Source organism: Halichoerus grypus, chromosome 1, assembly GCF_964656455.1.
Source record: "Halichoerus grypus chromosome 1, mHalGry1.hap1.1, whole genome shotgun sequence".
Lineage (NCBI taxonomy): Eukaryota > Metazoa > Chordata > Mammalia > Carnivora > Phocidae > Halichoerus > Halichoerus grypus.
Genome location: NC_135712.1, coordinates 119,039,328 through 119,044,692, shown reverse-complemented (window position 1 = coordinate 119,044,692; position 5,365 = coordinate 119,039,328). Strand labels below are relative to the sequence as shown.

The following is a 5,365-nucleotide window of genomic DNA, read 5'->3' as shown; positions in this document are numbered from 1 at the left end:
CCTTTTGTTTTATGTCCCTTCCAAATGTCAGCAAACTGACTTTGGTCCTACCAGTATCCACACACACAACCTAGCTGGCAAAATCTTGTCAACTGATCTTCTCTGTGTAGCCTATAGCACCTGCCTATCCAGCTGTATTGTATTATTCACTTTTCCATCTGCCATTTTGATGAGCTTTTCCCACAAGAATTCTCTTCTTCTAGGAGTGGGGCTGCTAAGATCCAAGAAACAAGGGATTCCCAAGGAACTAAAGCAGGTATTACAAAGGTCTGTGCACTGAGTATCACTTTACTCATGGGAGAGTCCCTCGTGTCATACCCAAAGTATATTTACCTTTATTTTATATACCTTGTATAGTTCTAACAACATATATATGTATAATATATATGTTATAATATATACTTATTTATATTTATAATATTTATATATTATGTTTATATAAATATATATACTTTCTATAATTACAGCCACTTTTGTTGTCTGAATTCTGAGCCTTCATCAAATTCAAAGAAGGGTATGATAGGCAGACACAGTAACAGCTATAAGAAAAGGCACCTCAAGAAATCTACTCACCAAAAAAAAGGGGGGGGAACTATATATGACCAAAAAAAACAAAAAACAAAAAACCCAAACATACATTTTGGAGCCTCTTTTTATGGAAATGAACACCTCCTTCAATGAAATAGCCATGTTTTAGTACAATATAGTCATAATTACCCTTAGTATCCAATTATCCACGCAGAGTAGTTTTTGTAAGCTCCAAGAAAGCAAAAAATATGTTAGTGCTTAGAAAGACTTCCTTCCAAAATGGTTCAAATGGAAAAGTTTAGTGTCTGAAGTTTTAACTCAGATTTAGCAAAGAATGTATTCCTTAACATTCTGGATAGCAAAGGTTATGCAGGTTGTTCAAATCTATAATTTCATATATTACTAAGTTGGGGGAGTTGAAGGGAAGGTCTTCCAAAGACTTTCAAATATCAGTTCTTCAACATTTCATGACAAGAAGAGCCCATGATGATAGATTATTGTAGGGACTTCCGTGGTAACATGGCTGCATGTATCAGCTTATTTGTCCATCCTCTCCATAAAATCATGTGAAAGGAGCAAAGAGAATGGAAAAAAATATCCACAAACTCCATTTTCAGTGAAACTAGAAGGCAAATATAATCTGCAGACTCCAAAATATGCTTTAAGGGTTGACAAAAGTAACTGAAATCAGACAGAAACCACATGGGAAGAAAGAGAAAAGAAAAAAACTGAGTTGTGAGAAAACTTAATGATGGCAAATCTCAAAAGTGCCAGCAGAGAGATAAAACTCCTGAAGGCAAGAATTCACCATAAACTGTATAAGCTACAGAACCCTATTTGCAGCAAAGCACAGGAACCGAGGAAAGCAGAAACCACAGACAGAGTCCCCTTGGAATTTAGAATCTTAGAATCTTGTGGATGTACCTCCACACAAAGAATAACAGTCAAATCGTATTTCCAGAAATCAGTCTTTCTTTGAGAATAACAAAGAAAGAGAATGTTTTGAGTTGTAATACATTGCATCAGAAACCTTGTGTAATAACTGGACTGAAAAACTCAACACATTTAATGATAAGTGATTTTTTAAAAATAAACTGGAATAGCATCTATACCAAGTTACTGTAAGGTAAAAATTTAAAAAGAGTAGCAAAATGTGCCAAAAGATGAACTACATTCATCAAAAAAAAAAAAAAAACTGCCATGAAACAAAAGAAAAAGTACATAAATATTTCACCGTGATTTTTAAAAAATTAATAAACCAACCATCCCTCTAAAAGAATACCACAGGGCGCCTGGGTGGCTCAGTTGGTTAAGCGACTGCCTTCGGCTCAGGTCATGATCCTGGAGTCCCTGGATCGAGTCCCGCATCAGGCTCCCTGCTCGGCGGGGAGTCTGCTTTGCCCTCTGGCCTTATCCCCTCTCATGTGTTCTCTCTCATTCTCTCTCTCTCAAATAAATAAATAAAATCTTTAAAAAAAAAAGAATACCACAAAATAGAAATGCCAGCATTCAGGGAACTTGTAACAAGAAAATAAGAGGAAAGGAACTGTGAGCTTGCAGAATCCTAGAAAGTAACTGACAAAAAGTAAAAAAAAAAAAGCCACTGGAGAAATGAAGATAAAATTGGAATGTTTATAAAACAGACTATACATTGTAGAAAAGATGTTGAAGGATATAAAGGACAGATGCAAAAAAGCAAGCAGGGTTAAATGAAACACAGATAGAATTAAAGGGGATTAGAGAGAAAATTAGAGATACAGCCACAACAGGCAAAAGCAATCCAACATACACATAATTATTTAGAGTCCATAAGGAAGAAAATAGAAACTGTGAAACTGAATATATTAAACAAAACTTGGGATGCCTGGGTGGCTCAGTCAGTTAAGTGTCTGCCTTCAGCTCAGGTCATGATCCCAGGGCCCGGGGACTGACCCCACATCGGGCTCCCTCCTCGGAGGGAAGCCTGCTTCTCCCTCTCTCCCACTCCCCCCTGCTTGTGTTCCCTCTCTTGCTGTCTCTCTCTGTCAAAAAATAAATAAAATCTTTAAAAAAAACAAAACAAAACTATGAGATATCCTGTAAGGTTGGAGAGAATGAAATAGAAAGAGAAAGAGGGGAGAGGAAGGCCGAAAGAACACAGGGAATAAGTAGGGAAGGGAGGATTAAGGAAGGGAAAGAATCTTTTGGGCATCCAGGCAAAGAGATTAGACATTAAATAGGAGGAAATTCAGAAATGCCTCAGATTTCTCCAAAGCAACATTCAAAAGATGATATAGTTAACATCTACAAGACAGCCAAAGAAAGACTTGTGAACCGAGGATTCTATATCCAGCAAAGAATGTCCTTGCAAAAGCAAACAAAGCTACTAACAATTTTGAAGTTTTAAACTTACATAATATTGTCCCATGAACTCTTCTTGAGGAATCTTCAAGAGATCAAATATCACCCAACCAAGAGATAACAGAGGAGACAAACTATAGCAAAAAGACAGATGATGTGCATTATATACCACAACCACAAAATCAAGATTAAAGAAATCTGGGGATTGAGGTGACAGAATGTAAATGTTGTATGTCCTAAATACATAATGATACAACTAATAAAAAAAAAATGGAAAAGGGGAGGGGTAGAAAAGATGAAAAGTAGAGTAGTTTTGCAGATCATTGCATTTGTAAGAGTGGAAGCCAAAAAAAATATGATTCAAAGCTGACACACGAAGCAAGGAGTACCTGTAAACATTTTTAACATGACGATGGTAAACACTAAGATCATGAAAATTGAGTGATGTAACAGAACAGAGAAGGTAGGAAAATTAAGCATATTAATTTTGTCATTATTGATACAAAGGAACTAATCAGTACTGTCTCGAGAAATAAAGCACTAACAAATATAGTTATAATTATAAAGGGAGCTATGAGAACAAAAATACAAATCCTCCTGAAACTGCAATTATTTTAAGAGGCAAAGAGAACTCATTATGTAAAAACTTGCTAATAAACAGTTAAATAAAAACATAACATAAAATAATAGACCACACTAAGATCAAATCGCTGTCATATTAAACATGTAAAAAATGGAGCTTTGCGCAGTGGCAGTATCGTAGCCAATGAGGTTTATCCGAGGCGCAATTATTGCTAATTGAAAACTTAAACATGTAAAAAATGGGATTAACTTATTTATTTAAAATATATTTCGGATATGATCACAAAGCAAAGCTAAACCCTAAGTTATATAAAACAATAAACAAAGTGGTTCAGAAAAATTTTAAAGAAAAGGATGGGCAAAGGTATAACAGGAAAATGCAAACAACAAAAAAGCAGAGGACATAACCTAAATATCACACAAGATTAAGTTCAGAGGATAAGGCATTAAACAATACAAAGAAAGACACTGTTTACAAGGCTAATGGGTACAACTTGCAATGAATATATTAACACTTATGAATACTTATGCAACAAGGAACATAGAAGCAACAAAAAATAGTAATTATAGCACTTACAAGGAGAAATAGCTTTAAAAAAACAGATCGGTGGTAGGAAGATTCTAATTCCTCTCAATCTATAACAGGTCCAGTAAATAAGAATATTAAATCAGTAGGTAGATGACCTAAATAATATAAATATGCAGCAGACCTGAATAATATATATTGGGCACTATACCCTGAAATGCTCTTAGAATACACATGAAAACCAGTCATAATTTAAGTCACAAAAAAAACTGAGCTAGATTCAAACACATAGAAATGAACAGACAATACTCCCTAATCACAGTATGATACAACTATAAAGCAAGAATATTAGAAAAGAATAAATTTTAAAAAAAATTTTTAATTCTTAATTGCTAGTTCAAAGAAGGGATGAAACAATTTTCAGAATTTCTAGAAAACAAAATATGTAAAATCTTTACACATCAGGACCCATGGGATAAAATTAATTTAATCAATTAATTTGGAGCAATTCAAATATTTAAATTATTCTACAAATAGAATATAAAAATCAAAATAAATGAATTAAGCATCTCACTTAAATAATTTTAAAATAAGAAAAACAAAATAAGGATGCGCTGGTGGCTCAGTCAGTTAAGCATCTGCCTTCGGCTCAAGTCATGATCCCAGGGTCCTGGGATGGAGCCCCGGTCAGGCTCCCTGCTCTCAGGGACCCTGCTTCTCCTTCTCCTCCTCATTTGTGCTCGCTCTCACTCTCTCTCTCAAATAAATAAATAAAATCTTAAAAAAAAAAAACAAAATAAATGTAAAGAAAGCAAAAAAATGAGGTGATTAAAGATAAAAAGCTGAAATTGACTTTGAAAAGAAGAAAACAGACCAAAAGATGAATTCGAAAGTCAGTTCCTGTGACCCCACCTCACATCACATACAAAAACTAATGTGAAATATATCAAAGACCTAAATGTAAGAACTAAGACTATTATAGTCTTAGAAGAAAACAAAGGCATACATCTTTGTGACCTGGATTGAACAGAGGTTTCTTAGAGAAGAATAAAAGCAAGGCAACAAAGAAAAGATAGCTTAAGTTGGACATCATCAAAATTTAAAACCTTTGTGCTTCAAAGAATGCTACCAATAAAGTGAAAAGATAACCCACAGAGGGGGAGGAAAAGTTTGCAAACCATATATCTGATAAGGGACTCGTACCTATACACACATATGTGCATATATACCATAAAATTCAACAACAAAAAGACCAAAAAAATTTTTAAATAGGCAAAGAATATCAAAAGATATTTCCCGAAAGGAGATATGCTAGCAGCCAACAAACACAAGCAAATATGCTCAACATCATTAGCCATGAGGGAAATTCAAATCTAAACCACAAGATAC

At 34.4% G+C, this 5,365-nt stretch overlaps 1 pseudogene; it reads left to right on the top strand.

Annotated features, from left to right (window-relative positions):
• The first annotated feature begins 3,605 nt into the window (after nucleotides 1–3,605).
• LOC118527434 (U4 spliceosomal RNA) lies at nucleotides 3,606–3,731 on the top strand (annotated as a pseudogene).
• The last annotated feature ends 1,634 nt before the right edge of the window (nucleotides 3,732–5,365 follow it).